The following is a 12,489-nucleotide window of genomic DNA, read 5'->3' as shown; positions in this document are numbered from 1 at the left end:
TGTATTCTAACCACTGCATCACTATGGCTCTTATATCCGCCCCATCTATAGACTATCTTTCAATAGAGGTGCAGTTGTCATTAGTAACTTTTCAGCATTAGATTAGAAGGTTGTGAACTGGGTTTGAAGCCTTGAGTTGTAATTTTATTAATAATTATTTTTATTTTTATTTAATTAATATTTTTTTAATTTAAATTAATATTTTTATTCTATATAATAAAATAATTATTAATTAGTAAGACCTCATCTGGAAAACTGCATCCAGTTTTGGTCACCACATTACAAAAAGATGTTGAAACTTTGGAAAAAGTTCAAAGAGCAACTAATATGATTAAAGGCCTGGAGACTAAAACAAAAGAAGAATGGTTGCAGGATTTAGGTTTGGCTAAAGAAAGTCTAGGGGGGACATGATAACAAGTATTCCAGTATTTGAGAGGCTGTCACAAAGAAGAGGGGGTCAATTTATTTTCCAAAGCACCAGAGGGAGGGTCAAGAAACAATGGATGGAAATTAATCAAGGAGAGAAACAACCTGGAATTAAGAAGAAACCTACTAAAAGTGAGGACAATTAACCAGTGGAACAGCTTGCCTTCAGACGTTTTGGGTACTTCATCACTGGAGGTTTTTAAGAAGAAACTGAACAGTCACTTGTCTGGAATGGTATAGGATCTCCTGCTTGAGCAGGGGGCTGGACTAGAAGACCTCCAAGGTCCCTTCCAGCTCTATGCTGATTCATTATTCTTATTATATTGTTTTGTAGATATATGATCATTTTCCCCATTTATTTTCTTTTGATGAATACCACTTTATGAATTCCCAAAATAATAATCAATCTTATTCTTATCAACATGTAAAACATTGAATTTGCTTATTGGTGAAGAACAGTTGCAAGTGCTACTACAATAACATCAACAATAACAACATGTAGGTCATCAGAAAATATCTTTTATGACACAGTTAACTCGACAGCAGCTTGTTCGAGATTCTGTTTTGATGAAGATTCCTTGTCTGGGGATCACAATATACTGTTTCTGTTCTGATGTCAGAATTTGTCTTGATATAGAGATGAGAGGAAATATTTAGCAACAGATGCAAGGCTACTGAAACAGTAGGTTTGTATTTAATCCACGGAAGTACTGGCTTGATAGCATCATGTAAACCCAGTCAATAACTCCTTTTGGGATATAAAACACGGAGTGAGTTATGATGGAGTTACATGATGCTGACAAGAGGTTATAGCAATGCTTAGCAATAATAGTACTGCTAATTACATTGCTATAATAAATAACACTATTCCTCTCTAGCATAACACATCCTTATGGCACTGTAAACACAGATATCATAGCCATTCAAATTTCTTTTCTGACACGTGATAATACAGTGAAAAACCAGCATCAGAACCTGCAAAGATGTATGGTCTAAAATACTTTTTCAGCTGAATGGTCCTGAAGAAATTGGAGATGGCATAATTTTATTCAAACTCTTGAAGTTATACAAAATCGGGTTTTTTAGATATCTGGAAGTTAAGTAATGACAACTGAACGTTTTTTGGTTTTTTTAGTATTTTAGACAGTTCTTGATGCTTCTCCCAGGTACTTCCTCAAACTTAGCCTATCTCTAGTGAAAACTGAAATTCATGAAGCTGTGATTTATTGCGATAAACATGTATCACTAAAATGTAGCGGTTGTGTTTTAACCAATACTTTAAAGAGCTGAAATATTAGCAGGTGAACACATTGGACCTCAGATACCTGTTTCATTTTTATTATCTTGCATCCACAACCACCTGGAGGGCTGAGAGATGGGATTGGAGGAAGGAATGACATAAATTTATGTCTAATAGGCAAACATCCACAATCTGCAGATTCAGTCAGTAGAATGTAAGGCTTAAAATCTGCATATCTGCTTAAGAAAATTAATAGAGCTTCATAGCTCTAGATATTTTAAAGGGAGCCAAAAATAAACATTGATAGGCCATATCTTCAGATATTAGCAGCCCAAAGTTCTTATAGTGCATCATCATCCACAGTTTACTGAGGATAAAATGAAGTTTTTGATACTTTGATATTTTGCTAATATCAAAAATGAAGGTTTTTTTATATTATTCACATCTGCCAACATGGGTTTTGCAATTCTCGTTGTTGTTACAACACTCTTATATTATCAACGTATAAAGGAGCATGGTGGCTTGCGTGCTTAGGACGCTGGGTTGGCAAGTCCACGTTTGAGACCTGAGTGCTGCTGTGGGACAAGGTGAGCTTCTGTCCTTCACTCCAGCTCCTGCTGGGGACATGAAAGGAGCCCCCAGCTGGACATCCCTCGGGCAACAGTGATGTCACTGGCTAATCCTTTCAACTGGAATTGCCTGGGTGCTTTTGACACAAGTGCAATGCAATTATTAGCATAAGTATTCACTATAAACCAAGCTGACAAAATGTGCATCATGATATCATGATGCAAATCTTATATAGATATAAAATATCTCATATCTATATCATCTATACACACATGTTTTCATTTGACTTCAGACATAAGAATGAAAGCTTGCAGTTTGCATGTGACATGTACTGTAACACATTTTGTAACTCCTTTCCCAACCCCTCCCCCCGGTTCTCCAGTTACTAGTTAACTACATGAATGCTTTCATTAAATATAATGAATACTGTTCAGTTATTAGATTTGGCATTGTGCTATGATTACGCTTTGTATAACAGCATATGGTTATGTATTTAATAAACCTAGAACTTGACGTTTCTGTCTTTGTATTTTATCATTAGACATAAGACTTCATATCATTAGCCTCATGCCACAAAGAATACAAATTAGCAAACTCGTAAGTAAAATTGCAGTTTTATTGCAAAGTAAGTTTTAACAGCAGTTGTCAGATATTTTATAATCTTTCATAGGACAATTCAGGGTTGTTGTTCTTTTAAATCACCTCTTTCAATCCATCTACTTCTTTTGGCAATATTTAAAACATTCTATGTGCACTGTTTATACCAAAAGCAAATGACAACTTTCTTGCATTTTATGTTTTACAAGCCTTTAAAAAAATTCATCTAAGAATTATTTAAATGAATCAACATAGTGTAGTTGAAAAGCAGATTCCAAGTTCATTCTGCTCTGGCTATCCAATATTGAACTTTAGCTATCTCTTATCATCCTTTAACAAATGTTGCCCCATATCTTCAATTTAGATATCATATTTTTCATCTCACTGCAGTGCTTTTCCTAGTGTATAATATTGATCATTTCTTGTGTAATTAAATATCTTGTGATTAATCAATACTAAATGGTTTTGTTTATGGCTATGCCACTAGGAATCTGACCATATTGCCTGATTTTATTAAGCAACTTCACAACTGTGACCCTAAATAAATATTTGTAATAGGACTATTTAAAGCAATTAAAATCCCTTTTCAATACTGTCCAAAACTGTGCAGTGTAATATAACTGGGGGAGAGATGGGAGAGAGAAGAAAATGACAACAATAACACCTATGTATGCATTGCCAGAGAATGTCCAGAAAAGGGTTAAAAAAAATCAACTCTGACAATAGTTGAAACAGTTCTTTACTGTGTGTTGGTTGACTGCTCCACAGGGCATAGCAGATGTTGTGTCTGGTAGTAAGAAAGGCCCAGGAGGTGTGAGCTGTCAATCACTATTTCTCTAACTACAGACTGTGCTATGGATATGAAGCAGGACTAAAACAATCTGTCTCAGCTGGGATGTGTGTGGTATCAATAACCCTTGGCAGAGGTGTCAAGAGCCTTGCTGGAATCAAACTATCCTGCTGACCAGCTGCTTAGCAAGTTAACAAGCTACCATTCACCATTCACTGGCCTCCCAGTGCAACAATTAACACAACTGGAGAATGGCTTTGCTCAAATCCTTATGAATAAGCCTTGCCAAATCTTACTGTTATTACTGATGCATGGATATTCAAATAGAGAGATAGAAGAGAGGGCAAACGGACCATTGAGCTGCTATTGTTGTAGAATTAAATATATATAATATATATATATATATAAAATTAAAAGATGTGTGGAGTGAATCTGGCCACTATAAAAAGAAAATAAACATAACAGCAAATGTTTTCATAGTGAAGCACTGTGGAGATCTGAAACTGCCAAAGTGGCTGTCAGTAGGCATTCTATGCAGAAGTTAAATTGTCTGCATTATTAAGACAAATCATTAAATAGGCCAGCTGATCTGCTAAGCCTTGAGCAGCTTACACAACTACTTGTTACTAACAGCTGCACTGCAGTTTTGTATTGACAATGAAAAAGAACACTCTGAACATGTAAAATGTATTTCACTTAATACCTATATATTTCAAAACTCACAGAGACCTGCAGGTATTATCTAGTTTATTTCTATCTAAATCAGTTACATTACATTTTGGAAAAAAATTCTCTCTACTGTGCATCTGTGTCAGTCGAAAATGAAGCATTAAAAAAAAAGTTGCTAAATAGTAAACCTTAGGTCTGTAAATGGTTATTAGATTTTTTTTTATTCCATAGATTCCTAATTTGCTAAACTGTAAAAGTGTGATATTTTCATGTATCTCTATAATGCTTCCATTAAAAAAACAAAAAACCAAATAAGATCCCTGAACTGTGTTCGGCATATTAGCTGCTTAATTTATTAGTTCTGCCACTAATTCGTTAATTGTTCTGGTTTCATTAATTTTAAACAAACCTAGCATTGTTTTGCCTTATTTTCGACACCACGTGGAGTAGATAGCCCACAAGACCTCTTAGAGCTGAATCTTTCACACAGCAAAAGCTTTTTTTTTTGCTACTATAAAAGCACAGCAGCTGTGGCTCCTGCAGATACTCTTAAAGGACACTATAATAAAACCCTGGGAGGGAGTAGGTCAAGACAGGACCATGAAATGGACAAGATGAAGAGGCTTTGTCACAGCCAAACAGGCTGTAAAGTTACTATAGTAACACCCAGCCTTTAGTTCTAGGTGGATTGACTTAATGTTGCCTTCAAAAGATAAAGATTAACATAAGCCAAACTAATAATTATTACACATCATCTACCAACATATAAGATGCTATTTATTTATTTATTTTATTTATTAGTAAAATTTATATGCCGCCCAATCCCGTACAAAATTAAAACAAGTATAACAATTAAAAATGAATACATTCACACAGCATGTCCCAATCGAATCCCGGCCCCCCTGGGGACATCAACCCCAGGCCTGCCGGAACAGGAAAATTTTAATACCTTTCTTGAAGGCTGGCAAGGTGGGAGTAGTTCGAATCTCAGGGGGAAGTTGATTCCATCACATCAGAGCCACCACAGAAAAGGCCCTTCCCCGAGGCCCCGCCAGCCGACATTGTCTGGCCGATGGGACCTGAAGGAGGCCCAATCTGTGGGACCTCACCGGTCTCTGGGAACTATGCGGCAGTATGCGGTCCTGTAAGTAACCTGGTCCTAATCCATGAAGGGCTTTAAAGGTGACAACCAACCCCTTGAATTGTGTCCGGAGACCCATAGGAAGCCAGTGCAGCTCGCGGAGGATAGGTGACACGTGGGTGTACCTTGGTGCACCCACAATTGCTCTCGCGATTCAATAGATGCTATTGAATGCTGAACGGTGGCAGGACTAAAACAGGTCTCCTTATTCCCATGATGTAAATACCATTTGGATGTCAGAATCCAATCAGAACCATATTTCTTTATTTGAACAGGAGGCCAGCAAAGGAAGTTTGAAGTTCAGATACTTTTTCTTCCCCTTCTAGACTGGATGAAATCTGAACATTATTTTGAAAATAACTTCAGAAATAATTCTATATTATATTGGCTAAGATTTTTGTCATCCCAAAGTGTATTCTAGGTCCATGCCAAAGAACTGAAATGGACAGTGCTCTATCAAGTGCAGACTAAATATACACAATTTGTTTAATTCATAAGCTCAATGTAATTACTTGAGTATTTGACCAAGACTGGGAAGATCAAGAGCCCGTTTAGCCATTAGGTTCACCAGAGAGTTTGTGGCAAACATTATTGCCATGAATTCAGTCTGAAGAACGAACATCATTGGTACCTGCTTTACAGGAAGGAGTGGGAAAGCAAAGCAAAGATTTTTATAGTAGTTGGAGACTGAGAAATACTAGAGTCTGATTTTCTGGCCAGTTGGGAGAAGTTGGCTGACCCTTGTGAGTGTACCTAGGTTTAATATATTGGTGTAAGCTTTCACAACCAGCATCTGTTGAACTTCATGATTTACTGACTATAATCCACACAGCCTTCACCAGTCTGCACCAATCAGAAACCAGCTCAGTTAAAAACCCATCTGAAATCAGGTTACCAAGCTATAAAAACAAGATCATCAGCTGATTGGGGTTTCTTACCTGGTTTCTTTCCTTGCCTTCTGAATATTGCTGTACTGTGAGCTAGTAAAGCTTCTAGTCTTTGATCTAGGTGGACTTGTGGGGGAGGGGGAGTCCAACAGGCAAAAGGATGATCTGGGTTTGATCCTGGTCAGATTTAAAAGATGGGACGAGAGGAAAAAAGATGTATCTTCAATTTTGTGAGATTGATCTTTTTTTCTCCACTATGCTACCACTTGGTTAACCTTCATAAGACAGGAGCATTTGTTCCTGAGCTATCACAGTGCTACATTTGCAAGAATGAAAAGAGACAAGCCATAGTTATCCACAGAGCATTCACAGACATAAAGTATCTCCAAAATAGGGCATAAAATACAAGCATTACAACAGGGGTGTCAAACTGCTGTCACTCGGGCCCATTGCATCATGCGAAGGCCACCCCCACCCCAGCTCTGGCAATTCAAAAAAAGTCGTGATATGTTGCAACATGTCACATGACGCGGCAAGTTTGACACCCATGCATTATATGTAGATCAATAATGTAGTGGGGGCAGAAAGCATATTTATTTTACGTACATTAAGGCCATCACTGGGCACGTCTCTAGTTATGAACAGACTCTGAAAAGATGCCAAGGAAGGATTGATTTGCTTACCTGGCTTAATTGAAAAAGCTGCCTAGTCAGAGACCTGCTTTAGAAATGAGAGAGTTCAAAAATATTAAATCTAAAGAGAAGATACTAAACACAGATTATACACCTAGTCCTGGCTCTGAAATTTTAGGTAGGTTCCATTATTCTCTTAGGCAGCCAGGCTAATTATTGGTCTCATTCTATAGAGACTATAATATACTTCTTATATTTGCAACACAAGGCTTTTTTTTTTTTTGCTGCATGATGACATTTCATTTCTAAAATGTGTAAGTGCATATACTCTTAAATATATTAACTGCAAATACCTGGTGCAGACCCTGAGCTGCATATAGGTTTTATAGCTCTCACTTCACTGCATATAGCTCTCACTTCCATCCTCTCTACAACTAGCCTACTTTGAAATGCACAGATAGCATGATTTAGCTCACTGTGGTCAGATTTTCAACAACCTAAGTCAGCATTTCATACACATCCACTTTTTTTAAAAAAAGTGTTTATAAATATTTGAGTGACTGTATTCTAGGCACTGCTATATGATTCTTTTAATTTACACCAGTGGTTTCTTTCATTGAAACCAATAAGGCTGCAGTGTGCCCTCTAAGGGTGAATGGAAGGCACAGCTGGTGCATCGCTCCTGCAATGCTTTTTTTCAATATAACAGCAACTATGTTCATTTCTATATTCTCCAGGGGTGCAAGAAGCTCCTTTTGACACCCTGTGTAAGAGACACATGATGTCACACTGAGCTCCCTCCAACAGGCACTTCCAAACCAGTCAAGACAGCTCACAATAAGGAGCTACAGTCAACATTATTCTTCTTGGAAAAATACTTAAAAAGTGTGGCATATTTTCAGAAATGACATTTCTACAATGATTACAGCTGTTTCTTTCACCCAATGCACCATGCTTATCTGCCCTCTATATTCAGTGGGATTTAATTTCAGATAAAAATGCACAGGATTGTAAACAGGCCAATACGGTGCTTTGAGGTACATCCAAGTCTCCAGGTGTCTCTCCTTCAGAATCTAGAAGAATGCAATACTGCAGGCTACTTCTGCTGACAGCAGTTTGGCAGTTTGATTCCCACTGGCTCAAGGTTGACTCAGCCTTCCATCCCCTTCCAAGATCGGTAAAATGAGGACCCGGTTTCGTGGGGGCAATATGCTGACATTTGTAAACAGCTCAGAGAGGGCTGTAAAGCACTATGAAGTGGCGTATACGTCTAAGTGCTATTGCTATCCGAAGGTTGTTCTTGTTTCAGTAAACGTCTGTTGCTATCTGAAAGAAAGAAATTAAATTCAGGGCATTGTGAATCTTACTCACCTGTAAAGCAACTTGTCATTAATATTAGGGCAGTGCACATTTCAAAAATGATTCAGAAGAAGAGTTTGGGGCCTCAGGTGAGCTATTTATTAAAGAAGCTCAGCTTTTTTTTCACGTGGATCTAAAAAAAAAAGCTGCAGCTTTAAGGGATGTATTCATTAAACCTCTTAAAGTAGCAGCATTATTTTTATGAGGTTTGTGTGGAACCTAAAAAAAAAAAAAAGACAGACTCTTATGAATTGCAGGAAGGGTGTTATGTTTCAACAAGATTCAGAGCCCTTCTGCCAAATCATTTGCAATGTCTACATTCAAATCTAACCCAATGTAATAGTTTCAGTTTAAACAATCCAAAAATCAAACATCTTTTGCATGTTTTCTTTACAAAATACAAAATGTGGGAAATGTGTATGTTTGGCTACTGTGTGGTATTTGCACTCCTTATAATCATTGCTGTTTAAATAAATTATGCCATTACAAAACATCAATCAATATTACTTATAAGGTCCATTTAATCAGGTCAAAATGAAAATGACAAAACATTCTTAATGACGAACTTACAGTGTGTAAATAATAATTTTTTTACTAAGGAATTAATAAGGAAATAATTACTAAGGAGGAACTGAAACTGGAAGAATAAGTTGAAGCAATAAGGAATAGATTCATATCTGGAGAAAGTGAATCTATACTAGCAACAACTAGAGCAAGGGTCTTCAAACTTGGCCCTTTTATGACTTGTGGACTTCAAGTGTCTGGCTGAGGAATTCTGGGAGTTGAAGTCCACAAGTCATAAAAGGGCCAGGTTTGAAGACCCCTGAACTAGAGTGAGAAATTTGACAGAATAAACTAGCTTCTAAATAAAATAGAGTTTAATATCTTGAGAATATCCTGAGAGAGGAACTTGGAGTTGAACTGATCTGAATTGAATAACAAAAGAGGACTCTGTATATCAATGGCTTTTGGGGGGGGGCAGCCAAAGCTACCTTGTTGGGATCCTCTTTGCCTTTGAAATGACAAGTTAAGCCTATAGTAAAACATGCACTTCAGTTTTCATGTGTTTTTCCTGTACCAAAATGATGAGAAAGCAGTCACCAGTTCTAGTAATTTCCAAGGATACTTTAGCACGATTAAAAATATTATGTCCACAAGGAACAGAGCTAGTATTGCAATATTTGGAAGATATTTGGGGAACATTGATCTAGCAATGCATAGCAGGAAGGCAGACATTGGCACACAGGATTCCAACAGGAAGTTCTCCTCTGCTCAGCTTTTGGTAAGAGGTAGCAAACAGCATTTTGGGAAAAAGGAGGACCACCAAAGTAGCCCTACTGAAGGCTTGTGATTATGTTAGGGACTGAGCCTAGAGACTGAACACTGTGAGCACAAATTAATCCCTTGCTATGGGAAGCCCTGAACCCATTGGTTAACTTTCACCACTTATGTGCTCAGGAAACAAATGGTGTCTAATTTAGATACCTGAGCTACATGCAAAATATTGATCCATCCAACAGTGAAGAAGTTCTGCACAGCTAATTTTTGTTCAGTCAATCCATCAAGTGGATTTTCTCAAACTATTTGATGACAAATTAATATTTTTCTTTGGGAGATAATGCTTTAGCAAGATTCTGAAAATACGAATAACTGAGCACTGCTTTGCAATCAAGATGAACGAGGGATGCAAAGGTACTCCCATAGCCCTTGTCTGCAGCTGCATCTTTACTTGAGTTTGCAGGGCTGCCCTCTTTAAATGTATTTTGTTTATTTTATAGTAGAAACTGTAGATTTGGTACAGTAATGTACTCTAGAAGACTGTTCCTAGCACGACTCTTCCCTCATAATGACCTCCTAATGTGGAAAAAAACCACAGAAGGGATATTTGATGAACTTCTCACAGGTTTATAAGAGCACTAGAAACTCAATGTATGTAGATACAGTATACTAAATACCCAGTACTAAGCGCTAACCAGCCCTTTTAGTATAGGAGATGATCTTCTGGATCAGATTAATATGATAAAGCAAGTAGAAGCCAAGGAGAAGTTTAGATTGCTTAAATAACATCCAAGTATATCAAATGGGATGGACTGGGGCCAAAAGCATGTTTCTGAATCTCTAATAAATAGTAACAATGGGAGCTATATTTTTCCCATAGTTATCACAAGTGACATAATTTATCTTTGAATGTGACACAGCTATTTCTCCGTATTAATATTTTATGTTTAACCATAAGATAGCTACCTTTTGGACAATGTCATGTGAAATATTTAAAAGAAACACCATGACATACGCATTTCTTTGTCATTGGGAAGAGAATAAAAGAAGTTATTTATTTATTTATTTATGAGACTTATATACCGCTTTAAGTGCAAGCACTCTCTAAGCGGTGTACACCAGTAAGCAATGTATATATATATTTACATTGCCCCCAACAATCTGGGTCCTCATTTTACCTACCCTGGAAGGATGGAAGGCTGAGTCAACCTTGAGCCGGCGAGATTTGAACCGCTGACCTGCTGAACACAGTCAGCTAAAGTGGACTGCAGTACTGCACTCTAACTGCTGCGCCACCAGTTCGCAGGTTGTCCCAGATTGCAACCAACTCCCAGCCTAGCCCCCAATAGCAAAATGTATCCAGACTTTCAGCTAAAATCATTTCCCCCCCCAATCTCATTTCTTTGTATAAAAATGTGTGAAGAATTAATCAGGACATATGAATGATATCAGAAGCACAAAATGATTCTTACCATTCATTACACAACCATAACTACCACTGTAGTACCTGCATGTTGACTGCAGTAATTGTTAGTGGATGGATTTATACAACTGTTCCCTTGTACTTTGTGCATTCAGGGAAATGCACAAATGCACAAATATAAAAAGAACATCTGAATCCACACCTATTTCAAGCAGACCATGTCCTTCCTAATTAAGCACAGCCACCATATGATTATTATTTTGCTGTTTTATTATTCTGTTTTCCTTTTATTACATTCACTGTATGATTCATTTAAAAATGGATTTTGTTTTCAATTCAAACCAGCATGCAAGTTCTGTGACTGCAACTTTAGTAAGCTAAATGATGAAAGAAAGTTAAAGAGTTTTATCTGAGCTCACAGGATGCTGCATCCTCCATCACAGTTCCCATTCATAACATTAAGCTGAGTAGCTGTTATGTTACAAAATAACACTTTCTAGGTTTAGAAACGGTCAATTTAGGTTTAAGTTTGAGAAAGAACAAAAGCACTACTAATTGGAGGAAGATTTACAAGGGCTAGAACTGGAAATTTAGGCTTAAGGTTAGTGTCATGCCCCAGCATATAATTTGTACACATATATTGTCCACTCAATACTGCTTATTTTGGATTTGGATTTTTATTATATGTATTTCTATTTTTTCCCAATTTCACCAATCCTGTTCCTTTAATAGATCATTCTGATCTATGCACAGGAACAGGGGTTTTCAAACTTGGCCCTTTTATGACTTGTGGATTTCAACTCCCAGAATTCCTCAGCCAGGCACGCTGGCTGAGGAATTCTGGGAGTTGAAGTCCACAAGTCATAAAAGGGCCAAGTTTGAAGACCCCTGTATTGGAGGATAGGTAGGTTTAGCTGCATGTCAAGCTACACACATAGTAAGGACAGAACAGTTAGGATTGGGAGGGAAGAAATGAGGAATGGAAAATGCTTGGAATTCTTACCTATGTAAAAATATAATTCTATCTTTAATCTTGAATTCAAATTTTTAGTTAATGGCAACATACTGAGCTCTTTCCCAGTTTTGCAATCTAAGGTCTCATTGATTGTAGTTATAATCTTCTTGGTGTGGATTATAAATACTTTTACTGATTACTTTAACTCTCCCCTTTGGTTATTGTTTTCAGCTCAGAGCCTCTTTGGTAAATCTATTTTGTACTAGGTGAATAATTAAATTATAAACTATATCACTTTTGGTGCCCTCTGGATATTTGGGACATCAATTCCCACAATTCTTTGGCAGAAGCTATGCCTGTGATAATTGATGGAAATTGAAGTCCTAAACCTCTTTGGAGTATATCAGGTTGCTTATTCAGATTTAATGGCACCTCTAATTTTTGGTTTTGTGGAATGTTGCAGATGCTGCTTATTATTATTGTTTTACAGAATGTTCAGTTATTACAGCCCATCACTTTTTA

The sequence above is a fragment of the Crotalus tigris genome, unplaced genomic scaffold, assembly GCF_016545835.1.
Source record: "Crotalus tigris isolate CLP2741 ecotype Arizona unplaced genomic scaffold, ASM1654583v1 scf7180000018784.18638703518:1950463, whole genome shotgun sequence".
Lineage (NCBI taxonomy): Eukaryota > Metazoa > Chordata > Lepidosauria > Squamata > Viperidae > Crotalus > Crotalus tigris.
This window is presented reverse-complemented; position numbering follows the sequence as displayed.